General features: G+C 35.9%; 2 non-coding genes across 2 annotated transcripts; one reads left to right on the top strand and one right to left on the bottom strand.

Annotated features, from left to right (window-relative positions):
* The first annotated feature begins 11707 nt into the window (after nt 1–11707).
* LOC141670213 (small nucleolar RNA R71) lies at nt 11708–11814 on the top strand. Its single transcript, XR_012554454.1, has one exon. It is a non-coding gene; the product is annotated as a small nucleolar RNA R71 (small nucleolar RNA).
* Nucleotides 11815–19284: 7470 nt separating this feature from the next.
* LOC141669139 (small nucleolar RNA R71) lies at nt 19285–19391 on the bottom strand. Its single transcript, XR_012553431.1, has one exon. It is a non-coding gene; the product is annotated as a small nucleolar RNA R71 (small nucleolar RNA).
* Nucleotides 19392–20778: the final 1387 nt, after the last annotated feature.

Here is a 20778-nt window from a genome sequence, read left to right as displayed (position 1 = left end):
TGGGATTTTACTAACTGATTATGATTATACGAATAAAATGAAATAATAAAAGAGCTATATATATTTATGGAATATTGGTTCATTTTGGATCATTTTGGATCGATAAATTAGTTACTTAGCCGCTAAGTAACTGCAAAACGATCCGATTTGATATCCGTATTGGATAATTATCCAAACCGGGCTTTTTATAAAACACTTTATACGAAAATAATCTAATAATATCCCGTCTTTCGAGAATATGGCTTTTGTTGATTCACCGAAATGATTATCGTATTGAAAATCTTGCGCCGGGCCGCGCACGGGTCAAACTGTAATCCAGATCGAAAAAGTCAAAACACAGAAAATGTCCAGAATTACTAGATTAGGTTAGGAAGGGGTTTTCGGAAGAGTTTCGGGTTGTAAAAACGTAAAAATGGTTGAAGTTGGACGATTCCCAGCTTTATAAAATAATTTTGTAATTTTTCAGAAAATAATTAATAAACTCATAAATCAATATAAAATCATATAACAGCCCAAAAATTACCAGAAAAATACCGTAATTATCTATATTTTATTCTGGTCATAATAAAATTAACATACTTATACTTTGCCACATATAAGCATCTACATATCCACACCTATCATCATATAATTCACCAAAAATCACATAATAATCACATAAAAATCATTTATTGATAAAAATAATTACACGCGAGATCCCGGATATTACATCCTCCCCCCCTTAAAAGGATTATGTCATCATAATCACACTAAGGATCAGTCAATGATATATTCAAGTATCTCACTTCCATTTCCTCAAGTTGATCCCTCAACCTTACAACTCTTTATCACTTTTGCTCGTAGCATCATTCATTACTTAACAGCCTCTCGCTGACATCATATTCTATTAGTTACTCATAATATTCACTTCAAACCTCCATTTTATATATAATGGAGCTAAATTAGTCTTCATGAGTATACATCTATACACACCTATGAACCTGCTATACGTGTGGCGGTGAAGCTAATTCACTTACACTTATCATTTCTATTTTACTGTTCCAAAAGGACCAGCATAATGTCTAATAATTCTCTTTTCTTTCTAATTCTAGTAATTTATGCTCATGAACGTTTGCAATAGTTACTGGTTATTGAACCCCATTCCCACATGTTTCTCTGTTCAATTAACCTAGTTTGTAATCGCTTCCAATCGCATTCGAGGCTCTTTAATCTTTCTCTTAATCTTCTCGTCCATCTGCGAATGATATACTGAAACCATGGCGTACTCAATTTCTAACGTTCTCGAAATTACTTTAGAATTAAAAATTAACGAGAAAATCTCGATTGAATATGATTGACGCACAAACTTATCACCATATCTTATTTTCCTTGAATCATAATCGAGTATATTTGCTGAGCGAAAATCTCTTACTATTATGAAGAAAGTACACTAGCCTGGAGGCATCACCGGCATTTTCTAACCCATATTATCAATTATTTTGGTTCTAAGAAGTCCTCATAAGAAACTGACTGCAATGTTTTCCTTGACATCTAGTCACATATAACGTTTATTCTTTCTTTGTGCCATATTATCCGAAAGTCTTCTTTGAAATCTATGTCTCGTATCATATTCTCGGAGTAGCTTGAATCCTGAGTTATCGTAGCCAAATTCCTATCTTTTAGTTTTGCCTTACTTAATGCCCGTTCCTCTAAGAGTGGTATATACTATTATGGTTCGACATAATTCATCGTATTCTGAATACTCTTGTCAAATCCCAAATCAAACAATATTGATCATTTTCAATCAATTTCTGGATCTGATGACTTACCATCATTTCTTTAAGCAGGAATTAACCCACTTATTGGATAAATCGTCTATTAATACAAGAGAATAATTAGGTTTGGATAACCTATCGATAATGATGTAGTTAATGCTTTCCTCACCTTTGGTTCTCAGGTGACTTCACTACGACGTCTCTTGGTGAAATATATCCATCTAATCTTTGATGTCTTGCCTTAACTCTTGGGGAGGTCTAAAATTTACTTACATGTTTCTCCCATTTTCTCTTCATGTCTGATCACTAGATATTTTCTTTTAGCCCTCGGTATTTAATTGTACTTCTGAGATGCATTCCATATCTCAATTTACAAATTTTTTCCTCAAACTCTTTACGTTACTCCTATCCCACATAATAACCACATTTTACCTATATCCTGGCATTTTCTAAAGTTTCTTCATCATCCTTTTGATTCCACTTCCTTTCCTATTTTCGTTCTTCATTCTCGTAGCTCATTCAAAACCGAACCCTTGACATTAATACTCATTTTGATGTCATATCAAATTAGATATCAATAATAACTTTGATGCTCACAATATCCCATTCTGAAGTAAACATCAATCATCTATATTAATACCACTTTTAATATTTAACAACAACTTAATTATCAACATCAATCAGAAACTGATTTAAAACTGTATCTCACACTTTATCCAAAACAGAAATACTTGGTAGATAATTTATTGTATGATTATCAAACAATTTAGATACAAGACATCTTTTAATAAACTTCATTGCAGATGATAAAATATCATTGATCGACTCATAAAATCCATATTGGTGTAGTTATTAATCTCTTCTTTATTCCACCTTCCTTCTTCCTTTCCTTCCGTCTATTTGCTCTATCCTAAATCTTTAGTTCTGGAAAATATTCTTCTCACTTGTCCATACAGATAAATTTTTATTTTTCTTGTCCATTATAAAGGGCATATTCATCCAAGTAAATCCTCATGCACTTACAGCAACTTTTGAATTCTAGTGATGTCCATACCTTCTCCATATTCCTCATTGCTTTGATTTCGGATTCGGAGGTCACATCAAACTTTGACTTAATCTAATTGGAATCGATTTCCATCTATCTGACCATTAATTGGTAAAATTAACCAATTAACTCACTTAATTGATCAATTACACCAAGTGATGACTAGCTAAATGAAATCAAAGGCCAATTATATATAGTCAGATTGGCTGTAGTAACCTTTTTTAAGAGCCGAGATCACAATTATTTGGAGTATCAACATGAATATCGATAACACACGGAAGTATACTCTCTATTTTTAAGAGTAGGGTATTTTCCGAAAATTTGGGCAGCATCTCCTTTATATTATTGACTACCAGTCGGACTCAAGCCGACTTCAACAATCAATCACACGACCAACAATCAACCCAGAAGTAGACCAATCAACTTCCACCTTCTAAACTTACCATTTCACCAGCACATGCCAGCCGGTATAACCTATATTTTAGTTCAACTTAAGATTATAGAGAACAATTCTTATTATACCATACATTCTCGCATATCTTCTGATTATAACAGATTATCACTACTGAGTTCAATTATAAATTATTCTAGAATTCTTCTAGTTCGTGTTTCAATTCAAGCTCTCTAATTAATAATTTATCCATCCTTGGAAACGTACACTTATTCTTATTAGTCAACTTGTTCAGCTTCTAATAACCAGCACGTGGTCTTAACCAACTCTATTATAATCTTGTGAAAGAATTTATTTGGTTTTAAAGCATCACATCTTAAAAAAATTGTTGCAGTCAAACCACCCTACCTTCATTTCCACTTATGCTTTTCTATACTGCACCTTCTTCGCTGGCTCCGTCATGAGCATCAATTTCACCATAACTCACTTACTTGAGTGGGAAAGCCCAACCATCCCTTGATGAACACACTCAAAGTTTATTCGTAACTAGCATTTCTTCGATCTTGAATCTTCATGACAAATATCTCCCACCTGATTGAGGTATGCTTCATCTTTACAACGTATTAATCGAGTATCTGGGTATTATTAAAACTTTTTTTATTTGCTTCCGTTGTCCAATCAATCATTTGCCTTATCCGATATACGCAGCTTTTCTTCCTTATTCCTCTAGTTAATTTACTTCATACGGTTCGCTAACTACTCCAATTCATGCCAAAATCTCATACTTACAACTTATCGTGTATACAGATTTTTGCCTTTGATGTGATATCCTTGTAACAATCCCATTGTCGGCATAATGGTTCTCCTTTGCACGTAAATGTCCACCATTTATTGGATTGCAATTATCCATACTCATCATATAACTCCATCTGCTACACGGGTTTGTTTCACTTCCTTTTTAAAATATTCAAAGAATAGACCTTACACAGGAAGGAAATTTATGTATATGATTCTGGTTGGAAACCTTTTGTAAGGAATTAGAGTACAAGGAAATAATCGGAAGGATCCATGAATCAACAAATCATGATTGAAAAAGAAAGAAGGAATATTGATTTAGATATGAATGAGACAACTATATTTGTACTCAAGATGGCCAGTCTTTCATACTATATGGCATACAGCACATGATTAGGTGGCGTCCCACTAGACTCTTTGTCATTTGGACAAAGTGTCACACCATAGCATTGTTTGTCTCAATCAAAAAATAAGACTTGAGGGAAAAAAATGATTTTGAAAGGAATACAACAATTTTCTTATCACCTTATAGAGCTGATTATGAACGAATACATACTTCATTCAAGATTCATAAGAACGAATGATATTTTAGAAAATAATGATAGCATTGGTCACCATCCACATTTCATTTATTTATAGTTTCAACGCTGATTCGATCAATATATTCCAATCTGAGTCATATATTAAACTTAGAAAGTTCTCTGACATGCCTTCTTAATCAATCATTAGAATAAATTCCCCTGTACTGGGTCTTGTATCTTTAGCGTCGCGCTTCCATATTTATAATTCGAATATATTTGCAGTTTTACGAGATTTACAATCATAACTTCAAATTTCGCTTATGCTGCTGATCGTTCAACATATCGCCTCTTTTGTTAACAACGTTCTTCCTTAGAAAAGTCTGGAAATTTCTCAATCTTCTTTAATCATATTCGGCTTCTTGTAAATCGACGTACCCTTTGAACTCTAATTGTCTCAAATATTGGTTGAATAGTTTCTCCGTATATCGGTTCTGTCATTTAAACTTATCAAGAAAGATTTGCACTCTTCAGTTAGAAACAATCAAATCTTTTCGGTAATAGTGGGTCCACTTGGCCTTCTAAACGAACCATACTAACTTTTAGAACCAAAATTCTTCTAGGTAATCCAAATCTTATAACAATCGAGAAACTCAAGTAGTAATTTGACAACCAAGTTTTTTAAAACTTATTTTGTTCAAAGGATTTTTTTTTTGGAAAAAAATTGTTAAGAAAAATCTCTTTTAAAAACTGGTTTAAAATTTTTAAAATCATAAACCTGATCATCATTACTGTATGAGTTGGTTGTCGTCCTTTTCAACCACTACAAAGTATGAAACTAGGAACACAATCAGATAAAAGCCCATTCATTTCTGTATATCCTCTACCCCTTGTTGGGTCCATTTTACTTTCATTGGTCAACAAAAATTCCAATTACCGTTGCATATTATCTTATTCGTAACTTCACTTCTAGTCTTTTATATTGGTAACACTCTCATCATCATCTCTTACGATTACTAAGTATAACAAGTCTATCCAGTATTAAATCCATTTTATACAATAAGGTCGACTAATATCACATCACATTACTACTATACATATCAGGATTGATCATAACATTATCACCTAATTCCAAGAAAACTCTTGATCTTCCAATCTTCTCAAACTCCTTTAAAATCCATCTAGCTCACTTCACAAGATAATCATGGGTGGCATACTTACTAGTAGTTTCATATAACCTGGTAGCGGCTATCTTCCGGAACACATGTATCCTCACTCTCGGTTCCTTCTCTCATTTCTTAATACCTCGTGTGCTTACTATATGCTGTAACTCTCGAATCCATCCTTATAGGTGTTGTTACTTCATAAGACGAGTTTTAAGTTGATGGTATAAAACAAGGCATAGTGTAGACATAAAAGATGTGCTTACCGCTGAATATCCGGTAGAACCAGAATTAGCATGTGGGAAATTCTCAAATAGGTAGTCTCGCATCAGGGGATGAGATAATAGCTGAAAAAGGTACAACCGTCACAATAGGAGGTAATATGGCTAGCACCGGCGAAAGAGCAGGGCGTGATTCAGATGATAGTCCTCCAATTGAAGGCTCTGAATGATCAAACGATCCCGGGATAAAAGAATATGCCTTCGCCACTACCTGAAAATCGCGTCGCTAGATAAGAATCTCGAATCTCATCGCGAATCATACCAAAACCTATTGTACAGTCGCACTCAACCTTTCGATGTCCTATTTTTCTATTTCCTAATCCTAATCCTAACCTTTTATCCATTCCCGACATTCTAAACTTGTTTCAGTGACTTATAACATGTGGCTCTAATGCCAAAACTGTAACGCCCTCCAAACCCGGGTCAGAAGTTTGGGGTTTACAACACACACACCCAATATATAAACCTTTATATAAAATATTATATGCATTGACCCTTCTTTACACAACCACGGATCGCAACAGGTTAAAGTATGAAAACAAGCTACAACCTTATCTTTTATTATATCGTACCAAATCCCAACTAGTTCAACTTACAACTGATAATACTATCGTTCTTAAAATCTTGCATAACTCATCTACAATATAAAGCTCATGCTAGCACGATCCAACTTAACCTGGAATCCTAGCTTGCACACTGGACTGGGAATCCTTGTTACCAACAATTTCCTTTTTAACTGTTGAAAACATAAAAAGGTTTGCAACAGTGAGCTAACTAGCTCAACAAGTCATAATAGCAATAACTGAGGTTAAACAATAACCAATTGAAATGATTCAGAAGAATCAAGTTTTTGAATAAGCAATGATTGAGATTGGATATTCACTTTTTATTTTAAAAACCAAGGTTAGGCTGCTGATCAGTCACGCACTAACCCCGAGCAAGGCTCTCAGTTTTTGCTCTATATACTGGATCCAAGGCACACATTGGCCTATTGTGACCACGAATATGGTCTGACCACGAATCTGGTCCATATTTATAAAACCATCCAATTCTAAAATAATTCAATATGATAACCAATGAAATTCAATAAGCTGAATAATAAGCAAAATTTATCTTGAAGCATAGGGTGATTCACAATACCATGAAGGTATAATAAGGAATTCAAAAAGTTTGGCTTTTAATCAAGGAAAGAATCAGAAAGTAGAAGACCAAGGGTTCAAGGGTTCCAAGGATTGGTCTTCTGTTAAACAAGGAATAAGGGTTGGTATGTCAAGCAATTCAATATCGGAAATCAGTATGTGGTAGATATATATTTGTGGAGTAGTATCGTATGTGTCTGGCTCGTATCCGAGAATTCGACAATCAATCGTTTATGAAGAATAAGGCTTATGGCTCAAGATCAATAAGAATCAGGGTTCAAGGTTGAATAGTTTAAAGTGCTTGCAATATAAAACATGATTTATTTTGAATACTAGCAACATGTTATGAGAACGTTTGAAAATATTTACAATATATCTTGAAGAAGGATCAGAAGTACTTGCCTTATCACCGATGATTTCCAACTTTACTTGTACCCATCTAATAGTTTTACTTTTCCATCACTTTCCTTCCTTTTCTATGCCTTGCTTCTATTCATCGATCACTTGCTTTCTTTTTCTACACTTCAGTTCTATTTACTGATCACTGGCTTTCTTTTCTATGTCTCGCTTACTCTGCTAGGCATCACAAGTATCTATCAATACTCAATCTCATATCATTCTAATCGTCACATAAACGTCATAAGCTTTTATCTACCCTTCGTTTTACCCAAATCCGGTTTACGGATTGAAAGTTATGACTAAAATAGTCAAACAATAACCGCATAGGCATATAACACATCAATCAGATAGCACGTAGCACATAGCATACATGATATTCGATTAAAATAATTTTTCAAAAAAGATTCGGGGTTTAAATGATTTTCTAGGTATTTAACACGAATTTTTGAACATTTTTCAGAATTAAAATGGGACTCTGAATCATTTTATAATTAAATAACAGGGTTCGAACACCCGAATCTGACTTTAAAGTGATTTAATAATAATTATCGAGTTTTGAAAATAATTTAAAATAATATTTTAAAGCTCGAAACTATTTTTCAGAATTTTTAAATCCAAATAAAAAATTAAATCTAATTAAATAATCAATTAAAATCATTTAACAAATAAATAAATTAATTAATCAATTAACATCTAAATTAATTGATCAATTAAATAATTAATTTTATCAATTAATATTTAAATTAATTGATCAATTAAATAATTAATTATAAACTAAAATTAATTAATTAATTAATCCAGATTTATTCTGAATTTATAGGAAATAAAAAAATGAATTTTTGGAAATTAAAATGAATTTTTGAAATTTAAAATATGAATTTTGAATTATTAATTTAAAAGAAATTGCACAAACAGAAAACTGAGTTCAAGGTGGTGGGGTTGGGGATTAAACGGTGGCATGGGAGGGGGACAATCGGTGGGATGTGGCCGGAAACTCTAAAACGATCCAGAAACCGGCGACCCCTTACCAAATCCGGCGACTCCCGAATCTGCCCGAAGATGTGCGGTTTTGCTTGGTTTTTGGTTCTAATTAAAATATACCATCTCCAGGAACCCAGAAAACACCACAACAACCATATACAGTCCCAAAATCAATTCATCCGGCTAACAATGAAGAACAACCGGTGAGTTTCCGACGAGGCACAATCGACCTCTAACACAGCTTCTCAACATACGATTCAGTCCCAAAATCCACGATCTACCTTCTAGTATGCTTTATATCTACCCAGAACTTGTAAAAACCAAAATCCCAATTTCAATTCAAAAGCTTCAAGAACTCCTATAAACCCTAATTTTGAATTATCAATAATTAAACCACGATTTACACATGTTACTGAGCTCCGAATTTGAAGTATTATATATGAAAATGAATGGCACAACATGCTCTACATCATGGAATCATCAAATCACATAAACGACATCAAGAACAAAAATTCCTAGATTAATCTTTAATTAATTTGAAATAAAATAATTAAATAAGAAAAATATCTTGATTCCTGCACAAAAATGGATGGTTGATTCAGAAAGGTATTTTCGAGAGCTTCGATTTGATATATGGCACGCCCGAATCGGAGTTCGATAACGTCTTCGTTCGTGCATTTGATTTTCAAGAACGTGACATGAATTCAACATTTTCTCTGTATTTTACGGGATTTTACTGACTGATTATGATTATACGAATAAAATGAAATAATAAAAGGGCTATATATATTTATGGAATATTGGTTCATTTTGGATCATTTTGTTTCGATAAATTAGTTAGTTAGCCGCTAAGTAACTGCAAAAACGATCCAATTTAATACCCGTATTGGATAATTATCCAAACTGGGCATTTTATAAACCATTTAATACGAAAATAATCTAATAATATCCCGTCTTTCGAGAATACGGGTTTTGTTGATTCACCGAAATGATTATCGTATCGAAAATCTTGCGCCGGGCCACACACGGGTCAAACCGTAATCCGGATCGAAAAAGTCAAAACACGGAAAATGTCCAGAATTACCAGATTATGTTAGGATGGAGTTTTCGGAAGAGTTTCAGGTTGTAGAAACGTAAAAATGGTTGAAGTTGGACGATTTTCGGCTTTATAAAATAATTTTGTAATTATTCATAAAATAATTAATAAACTCATAAATCAATATAAAATCATATAACATCACAAAAATTACCAGAAAAATACCGTAATTATCTATATTTTCTTCTGGTCATAATAAAATTAACATACTTATACTTTGCCACATATAAGCATCTACATATCCACACACATCATCAGATAATTCACCAAAAATCACATAATAATCACATAAAAATCATTTATTGATAAAAATAATTATACGCGAGATCCCGGATATTACACTTAGGAGCTTTGTTCAACTCCTCCATTCCCAGAGATTCAAAAGGCATATCAATCTTCCTCTTCCAGGGAGAAGCATTCAGAAATTGCAACTGTTCATCCCCATCATCATCATCTTCCATATCAGAATTCCCCAACAAGGCCTTTTCTAAGGCATCAGATCTTAGCAATTGATCAAGTTCTGAAGTAACCACAGAATCAACCAACTCCACTTTTAAGCACTCCTCATTTTCCGTAGGGAACTTCATGGCATTGAACACATTAAAAGTTACATCCTGATCCATCACTCGCATGGTGAGCTCACCCTTCTGCACATCTATCAAGGTTCGACCAGTAGCCAAGAAAGGTCTTCCCAATATTATGGGAATCTTCTTATCCTCCTCGAAATCAAGAATTACAAAATCAGCAGGGAAGATGAGTTTATCCACCTTGACCAAGACATCCTCCATAATACCTCACGGATATGTAATAGAACGGTCGGCCAACTGCAAAGTCATATAAGTAGGCTTTGGATCAGGCAAGTTCAACTTCTTGAAGATTGACAAAGGCATCAGATTGATGCTAGCTCCCACGTCACATAGACACTTGTCAAATGACACATTTCCAATGGTGCATGGAATAGTGAAGCTTCCAGGATCTTTAAGCTTCGGAGGTAACTTCTGTTGCAGCACAGCACTGCATTCCTCCATGAGAGCAACGGTCTCTAAGTCATCAAGCTTCACCTTCCTAGAGAGAATACCTTTCTTGAACTTCGCATAACTAGGCATTTGTTTAACAGCTTCAACGAAAGGTATGTTGATGTGAAGTTTCTTGAACACCTCCAGAAACTTCTCAAACTGCTTATCCAACTTTTTCTTCTATAGCCTCTTAGGAAAAGGAGGTGGAGGATAGATCTGTTTCTCCCCTGTATTACCCTCAGGAGGAGTGTGCTCAACAGTAGTCTTCCTTGGTTCCACTTCTGCTTCCTTCTGCACTTCTTCTTCTTCAACCTCAACTTCAGATTCTGGAGTCTTTGCTTTTTCAGGATTCGCCACCTTACCAAACCTCAATATAATTGCCTTAACATGCTCCTTAGCTTCCTTCTTGCCTGGCACTTCAGTATCGCTTGGGAGCGTGCCAGGTTGATGATTTAGTAACGCATTAACAATTTGCCCAATCTAAATCTCCAAGGTCTTGATAGACACAGCTTGGCTCTTACACATGAGCCTCAACTCCTCCAATTCTAATTTTTCATTATCTTGCGATAACTGCTGAAGTTGAAGTTATTTTCTAGGGGCATATTGCGGTTGCTGAAAACCAGGAGGGTTATACGGCTTTGCCGTGTATGGGTGATAAGATTGTTGCACCGCATTCTGATTGTTACTCCAGCTGAAGTTAGGATGATTGCGGTTATTTGGATGATAAGTGGCTGGAGCTTGTTGTTGTGATATCTGAAAGTTGCTCACAAATTGAGCCGATTCACTAGAAATAGCACAATACTCTGTTTCATGCGCTCTCGCACAAAGCTCACAAACACTAGAAATTTGATTAACTCCATAGTTCGCCAAAGAGTCCACTTTCATCGTTAATGTTTTAAGTTGGGAAGTTATAGCAGTTTCTGCATCCAACTCCAGAATTTCTGCTACCTTGCCCTGAGTTAGCCTCTGAGAAGGATTCTGGTATTCATTAGCAGCCATCAGTTCGATCAGTTCATAAGCTTCATTGTAGCTCTTAGCCCATAGGGCTCCTCCCGATGCTGCATCAAGCATAGGTCTAGACTGAGTGCCCAAACCATTATAAAAACATTTTATAATCATCCAATCAGGCATGCCATGGTGTAGGCACTTCCTTAGCATCTCCTTATATCGATCACAAGCCTCACACAGAGATTCTCCAGTTTGCTGAGCAAACTGAGTAAGAGCATTCCTGATTGCAGCAGTCTTCGCCATAGGGAAGAATTTAGTGAGAAACTTTTGAGCAAGATCCTCCCATGTGGTGATAGACCCTGGTGGTAGAGAATATAACCAGCAGTTTGCTTTATCCCTCAGAGAGAATGGGAAGAGTCGCAGATTGATAGCATCTTCAGTCACCCCATTGAACTTGAAAGTGTTGCAGATCTCGATGAAATCCCTGATATGCATGTTAGGGTCTTCTGTAGGAGAACCCCCAAACTGAACTGAGTTCTGTATCATCTGAATCATGCTCGACTTGATCTCAAAAGTGTTAGCCGAGATGGCTGGTCTGATAATGCTCGATTGAATATCATTGATTTTAGGCTGAGAATAGGCCATCAAAGCCTTAGGATTTTCTGCTTAATCTCCAATCACTACTAGAGCTAGTTCCTCGACTTTCTATTCTTCTGCTACATTCTCTTCGTCCTCAAAAACTTCTCTTCAAATCAATACAGCTTCTTCCTCGGCTTGATCCAGCGTTCTCTTACGAGCCCGCGAATGCGTATGCATACACGCTCGCTAGAGTACCTAAAACACAACAAAGAAAAAGAGTAGGTAAGTAACAATATCCGAGTCAATGAACTTTAAAGATCATTGATGACAAACACATAAACTAAAAGTTTACACTGCAATCCCCGGCAGCGGCGCCAAAAACTTGTTAGTCGCTAAACACGCGCTAAAATTCACGCAAGTATACGCGTTAGTAATATAGAATTATTTCTAGTTCGATCCCACAGAGACTGATTTAAGTCAACCTCGTGATTTATGCACTTATGCAACAATGATATGGCTATTATTCAATGCTAAGACGAATAACAATTTGGGTTTTAATTATACTAAGATTAATTATTGAGCATTATACTAAAGAACATTAACTAAAGAGAGTAAAGAGAGTTGAATAATATATGACACAAACTTGGGATTCTAACTTCATTAAGTACTTCATTCAATAGCCTTTTCATATTCTTAACCTTAGTATGTAATGGTGATGACACTAATCAGATAACACGAAACTGATAAACGCCAACTTTCGTTGTACGAATACCATACTACCAGACATCCACAAAAGAGATAGAAGCTTAATAGACACCAATTATATTGAGACCCTATATGTCTATAGAATATGACAATATAACGGCTTAATGCACAAGTTATCTATCGTGATTACATAGGGCAAGTAAGATGTTTAAAATTACCTACGAATCATGCATAACAATAATACATGAACCTATGCTAGCATGGCAAGTTCTAAATCCTTAAATTCACTTTCGCTTTATTAAGAGTTAACACTCTATCTTATAAGTTCGCGACGCTCATAAGACGAATTAGCACAACCAATACTAGGTTATCATACAATCATCACACACTAAGGCATCGAAATAAATTAACTAAAGAAATCCATAAATAAATCCGCTAGAACCCCACGATAACGATTAGCCCATAATCGGACTCATCATCTACGTGGGTTCCGATGAAAGCATGGTATAAGAAACGTAATATTTATACTTAAATAAAACCAAGTACGAAACACAAGTAAAGGTTCAAGAATAAGAAAACTAGCATCCAACGTTACAACTAAAATAAAAAATCGCAAGAATAAACTAGATCTTCTTCGCCTTGGTTGAATTGTGCTCTCCGGTCTTTTTTACTCCTTTCCCTTAACTTTTGTACGTCTCTCCTTATGCAAAACGTCTTTATTTATGTATATATATGATGTAGAATTGACCAGGGCTTCAAACTCTCAAAATCCTAGTATATACAGAATTCTGTTACCCCGACCTGGCGCGGCCGCACGCTTGACCATCGTGGGCGCGCGGAATTTCTGATCTTTAGGTGCGGCCGCGCGCTTGACTAGCGCGGGCGTGATAAGTGGATTTTATATCTACTTGGAACGCTTTATAACAATCTTAAGTTGATGTTTTGGACTCAAGTTATTGGTATTTTTGATGTGTTTTTGTGTTATTGCATTTCAGGCATCAATTAAAGGAAGAAAGAAGCTTTTCAAAGAATTATGCTGAAAAACGATCAGAATTGGAAGCCCAGGCCATTCTCAAGTTGTAGATAATCTCGTTAGCTTCGCGTGGGCAGTTGAATCGCCTAATTCTGACGACCAGAACTCAAGATATGGCCAAAAGAAGAAATGTCAGAATTTTTCCAGAATGTCAGCGCGGCCGCGCCAGAACCAGCGTTCGCGCCGCTGAAAACACTATTCCAGTGCGGCCGTGCCCGAAAACAGCGCGCCCGTGCCCAGTTTCTGCCCCAGAATCCTGATTTTAGTCGAAATTGGAGATTTTAAGAGTCCTGGTCATCCTAGAGCCTATATATACCAATAAAAAGACGTTTTTAACAACAAGGAGACCTGGGAGAGCAATAAGAAGACTTAGAGAGCACGAGAAAGCTACAGAGAAGAAGACTTTTATTTTCTTTGATTTAGGCGATACTTGGATGCTTGTTTTCGATATGTTCTTGAACCTTATTACTCTTATATTGTTTATTATCATGCTTTCATTGGAACCCGTGGTGACGATGAGTTCGATTATGAACTAATCGTTATCGTGGGGTTCAAACAGAATTACTATGGATTTCTATAGTTAATTTGTTTCCATATCTTAGTGTGTGGTGATTGATATATATCCTAGTATTGGTTATGTTTATTCGTCTTATGTGCGTAGCTAACATATAAGATAGCATGTTAATTTTTATTGAAGCGACTGTGAATATAGAGATTTAGAACTTGCCATGCTAGCATAGGTTCATGTATTTGTTATGCATGATTCGTAGATAATTTTAACCATCTTAATTTCTCTATGTAATCATGACAGATAACTTGTTCATTAACCCTTTATGTTGTCAAATTCTATAGACAAATAGGTTCTCAACATAATTGGTGTCTATTCAGCTTCTATCTCTTTTGTGGATGTCTGGTAGTAGGGTATTCGTAGAACAAAAGTTGGTGATTACTAGTTTCGTGTTATCTAATTAGTTGTCATCACCATTGTATGTTAAGATTAAAAACAAAAGGCTATTGAATGAAGTAGTAATGAAGTTAGAATTCAATATTTGTCTCATATAAGTAATTCAACCTCAATTCTCTTAGTTAATGCTATTTAGCATAATCTCTTAGTTTAATCAAAACCCAATTTGTTAATTGTCTTAGCATTGAATGATAGCCATACCATTGTTGTATAAGTGCATAAATTGAACTTAACATAAACCAGTCTCTGTGGGAACGAATCTGATCTATATCTTATACTACTTGCGAACGAGTATACTTGGGTGTAATTTTAGCGCGTATTTTTGCCCTAACAGGGCGCGCCGTCCTTCTGAATATAATTTTGAATTCTTTTCTTCTTCTTGCTGATTTGAGCTGGTCTTTTCATGAGCCTTTATTCCAACACCATCCAAACACCCAATTAGCACTATAACCATGCTATTTTACTTGATTACCTGGAAAATGCCTGCAATGCAAGAACACTACAAAAACACGTAAAAACACCAACAACTTGAGTACAAATACACCAATTCAAAGCTTTACGGAGCGTAATAAAGTGTCATAAATGCCACTCAACAATGCGCTCTAATGGTAGACGCATCATAAATATGCATATAAAAGAGAAGGCAAATAAAATTACAAGCAAAAACATATATGCAACTGACACAATAGGACGCGTCCAGGATAAAGACGCGCCCAACAATCATTAATCCCACCTTGTTTTGAATAAACTTTTTTCTTGATATCAATTTGCATTAGCTCTTCAACATCAAATCTTTTGACCTTCTCAGAGGCAGTTGGGATATGCTTTCCACTTACAAATTCGCGATATTTGTAAAGGGTGTCTACTCTTTTAAAAAGAGCACCAACTCTTTTGAGGTTGGCCTCTGTAATCATATCCTTAAGGTTGAAATGCTTTCCAGCATACTTCAAAACCTTTTCAGTTCTTTTTTTCCTTTTTCTTGAATGTTCTTTTTCAGTTCCCTTGTCTAAAGAAAAAGAGTACAAGTCAATAAAATCAGTGTGAGTTATAAAAAGGAGGACGCGTCCTAGACCTAAGACGCGTCATAAATTAACTTACTTGGGTCCAAATTGAAACAGACAATATCCCTCTTCACAACATAAAGATAAAAGAATGGTTTCTTCCAATCCATTTCATGGCTGATTTTGCCTCCGTTAAAACCTTTTTTGTTAAGACATATTTTAACAACAAAAAAGTGATATCCAGAGATAGATCTTCTGATGCTGAAGAAAAAACTGAACTCCTTCATGGAGGGCGCACCCAGCTTGCAGTCATGGTACATAACATAAAAGCCCATGCAAGATTATAGGAGTTTGGAGAGAGTTGGATAGGAGAAACATCATACCATTTTAGAATCTTTTAATACATGGATGTAAGGGCGCGCCCACACCCAAAAAAAAAACTTTGGTCTCAACACCATCCAGGGAACACTTAGATTTTTGACGTTAAAAATATGAGGTCACATTCTAAAAAGAGGACGCGATCAGATGCTTTCATTGTCGTAATACTTCATACTTCACCCAATTTTCAAATAAGTGGGGGGAAGTTGAGACCAACAAATGTTAACTTCTTCTCTTTATTCCTCCAAACGTTCTTTTTTAACTCAGAAAGATTTTATAGTTCTTTCCGATCAAAGTCTAACTCCACATCTTTTGGCTCCCAATGCTCAAATAAAGAATCAGATTTTTGGGGAGAGATGGGATAATCTTCGGGTTCAGGATCCCTCATTTCAAACTCACTCTCACTATAAGGAGAGTGCGCGTCCTGAACATGAGCCACGTCCTCATGAATTTCCGTATCTTCATCATATTGAACGGGAGAATTTGATAGCTATGGGTCAGATTTTACAGCTTGAGGCTGTGATTTGTGAGAGGAAGAGGGGACAATTTTATCATCTATACAATCTTCCATAGCAGTTGTATGTGTAGCTTGGAGAGTTCTCCTGCGTTTAAGTTTATTCTTTCCCATTCTTGAGATCAAGGGAACCTCGTCAATTAAGTCATGACTGGAAGCAGACATAATGGAACCTTTGGATTTAATTTTCTAAAAAAAGCAAAGCTTCGGCATCGAGAAAATAAGTGATCTTATGATACTCAAGAAATTAAGGAATAAAGGAGATGGACTAGGGAGAACCAAAACTCAATCGTCTATTAAAAGCCTCAAAAGGATGAAAATGAGAAGATAAGACGCGCATTCTCCTTCCAGCTGAAACAAGAAAATAAAAATATTGAAGGCGCGTCTAGGAAGATAGATGTTAAAAAAGAGAAGAAGGACGCGTCGAGAGGAAGAATGCATCCTAGGCTATAAAAGTATGAAAGGATGAAAAATGCTTGTGCGTTAGATGTGTCCTACTTATTTATTATACGAGGACTAGAATAGAAACTAAATTAAAAGTTCTACGCATGCAATAACGAAATCAATTAAAAGGCAAAGTATATGAGAACTAGGACGCGCCCTAGGACGAAGACGCGTCCACATCATCATACAAGAATACGAATTGATTCTACTCAAATTGGGAAAAGTTTCTAAACCCTAGAAACATAAGATTAAGAATCAGGGAAGCAAAATATAACGGTTTTATCAGATACATACACATATAGTTACAGAAAAACATGAAGAATAGTCAAGTACAAATATGAACATGAAACATTTTACGCATTTCCATGCAATTTATACAGTCAAAATCACAAAATAAACAAGGATTGAAGTACCTTTAAAGTCTGAGAGTTGATTTGATGGATCAAAAATGGCAAAAGGATGCAGAAATAACCGGAATCTGGGTTTTTACACTTCAGACAGATTTACTATGGATTTTTATAGTTAATTTTTTAAAATATCATTATCGTATATTTTTACACTTCTGCCCCAAAATCCTGATTTTAGTCGAAATTGAAGATTTTAAGAGTCCTGGTCATCCTGCAGCCTATAGATACCAATAAAAACACGTTTTAACAAGGAGACCTGGGAGAGCAATAAGAAGACCTAGAGAGCACGAGAAGGCTACGGAGAAGAAGACTTTTGTTTTCTTTGATTTAGGCGATACTTGGATGCTTATTTTCGATATGTTCTTGAACCCTATTACTCTTATATTGTTTATTATCATGCTTTCATTGGAACCCATGGTGAAGATGAGTTCGATTATGAACTAATCATTATCGTGGGGTTATATCGGATTTACTATGGATTTCTATAGTTAATTTGTTTCAATATCTTAGTGTGTGGTGATTCATATATATCCTAGTATTGGTTGTGCTTATTCGTCTTATGTGCGTAGCTAACATATAAGATAGCGTGTTAATCTTTATTAAAGCGACAGTGAATATATAGATTTAGAACTTGCCATGCTAGCATAGGTTCATGTATTTGTTATGCATGATTTGTAGGTAATATTAACCATCTTACTTGCGCTATGTAATCACGATAGATAACTTGTTCATTAACCCTTTATGTTGTCAAATTTTATAGACATATAGGGTATCAACATAATTGGTGTCTATTCAGCTTCTATCTCTTTTGTGGATGTCTGGTAGTAGGGTATTCGTATAACAAAACTTGGAGATTACTAGTTTCGTGTTATCTGATTAGTTTTCATCACCATTGTATGCTAAGATTAAGAACAAAAAGGCTATTGAATGAAGTAGTAATGAAGTTAGAATCCCATGTTTGTCTCATATAAGTAATTCAACCTCAATTCTCTTAGTTTATGCTATTTAGTATAATATCTTAATTTAATAAAACCCAATTTGTTAATTGTCTTAGCATTGAATGATAGCCATACCATTGTTGCATAAGTGCATAAATTGAACTTAACCTAAACAAGTCTCTGTGGGAACGAATCTGATCTATATCTTATACTACTTGTGAACGCGTATACTTGCATGTAATTTTAGCGCATGTTTTTGCCCTAACAAGTTTTTGGCGCCGTTGTCGGGGACTCGTGTTGTTAATTGTTTAGTTTATGTGCTTGTCATCAGTGGTCGTTAAAGTTCACTGACTCAGGCTCTTTTACTTTCACGGTTTATTTGTTGTGTTTCAGGTACTCATTACAATGGGAGATCCAACAGCACGAATGAAATCCTTGATGGATTTTTCTCAACCCAAGATCAATGACATTTAATCCAGCATTGTCATGCCATCTATCACAGCTAATACCTTTGAGATCAAGCTTGGCATAATTCAGATGGTACAGAATTCAGTTCAGTTTGGGGGTGCTCCAACGGAAGATCCCAATACGCACATTAGGGATTTCATAGAGATCTGCGACACTTTCAAGTTCAATGGTGTTTCTGAAGATGCTGTGAAGCTGAGACTATTTCCATTCTCTCTAAGGGACAAGGCTAAGAGCTGGTTACACTCTCTACCAGCTGGTTCGATTACTACTTGGGAAGATCTTGCTCAAAAGTTTCTCACTAAATTCTTCCATATGGCAAAGACAGCTGCAATCAGGAATGCTCTTATTCAATTTACGTAGCAATCAGGAGAATCTTTATATGAAGCTTGGGAGCGCTAAAAAGAGATGCTTAGGAAGTGTCCTCATCATGGAATGCCTGATTGGATGATCATCAATTGCTCTCATAATGGTTTGGGAGCACAGTCAAGACTCATGCTTGATGCAGCATCAGGTGGAGCATTATGGGCAAAGAGCTATGAGGAAGCTTATGATTTAATTGTACTGATAGCTGCTAATGAATATCAGTATCCAACCCAGAGATTTCCACAGAGCAAGGTAGTAGGATTCTTGAAGTGGATACAGCTACGACTATCACTGCTCAACTAAAGGCGTTGTCTATAAAGATCGATTCGCTGGCTAACTATGGAGTTCATCAAATGATCAGTGTTTGTGAGTTGTGTGCAGGTCCGTATGCGACGGAGCAATGCGTTATATCTAGTGACTCAGCTCAGTTTGTGAGAAACTTTCAGAGATCGCAGCAGCCAGTTCCTGCCACTTCTCATCCTGAAACTGGAATCATCCTAACTTCAGCTGGAGCAACAATCAGAATACGGTACAATAGCCTTATCAGCTCTTTGGATCCAATCAATTCAATCCTCCTGGTTGTCAGCAATAGTATGCACCAATACAACAACTCCAACTTCAACACTACCCGCATGGAAGTGTCGATCAATCTGCTAATGAAAAATATGAATTGGAGGTGTTAAGGCTTATGTGCGAAAACCAGGCTCTTATATGCCAAAGCCAAGCTGTTTCTATCAAGACTCTGGAGGACCAAATAGGGAAAATTGCTAACGCCTTATCGAATCGACCACCAGGAACGCTTTCTAGTGCTACAGAATCTAATACAGGCAAGAGGTAAGTTGAAGAACAGGTGAACACCATCACCTTGAGGTCTGGAAAGGTCGCAAGCCCCAAATTCAGCAAGACGAAGAGCCTGAAAAATCTCAAGTTTCAGAAAATGCAGTTGTGGCTGAAAAAGATGTGCAGAAGGAAGCAAAAGTGGAATCAAGGAAGAAAACCGTGGAACACACTCCTCCTGAGGGTAATACAGGGGAGAAATAGGTATATCCTCCACCTTATTTTCCTAAGAGGCTGTAGAAGTAGAAGTTGGATAAGCAATGTGCTAAGTTTCTGGAGGTGTTCAAGAAACTTCATATCAACATACCTTTTGTTGAAGCTCTTGAACAGATGCCTAGCTATGCGAAGTTTATGAAAGGTATTCTCTTTCGGAAGGTGAAGCTTGATGACTTAGAGACCGTTGCTTTCACGGAAGAATGCAGTGTTGTGCTGCAACAGAAGTTGCTTCCGAAGCTTAAAGATCCTGGAAGCTTCACTATTCCTTGCACTATTGGAAACTTATCTTTCGACAAGTGTTTATGTGATTTGGGAGCTAGCATCAATCTGATGCCCTTGTCTATCTTCAAGAAGCTTGGTCTGCCTGATCTGAAATCGACATACATGTCATTGCAACTAGTTGAT

This window comes from Apium graveolens, chromosome 6 (assembly GCF_009905375.1).
Source record: "Apium graveolens cultivar Ventura chromosome 6, ASM990537v1, whole genome shotgun sequence".
Lineage (NCBI taxonomy): Eukaryota > Viridiplantae > Streptophyta > Magnoliopsida > Apiales > Apiaceae > Apium > Apium graveolens.
Note: the sequence above shows the minus strand (reverse complement) of the source record. Positions and strands in the feature narration are given on the sequence as shown.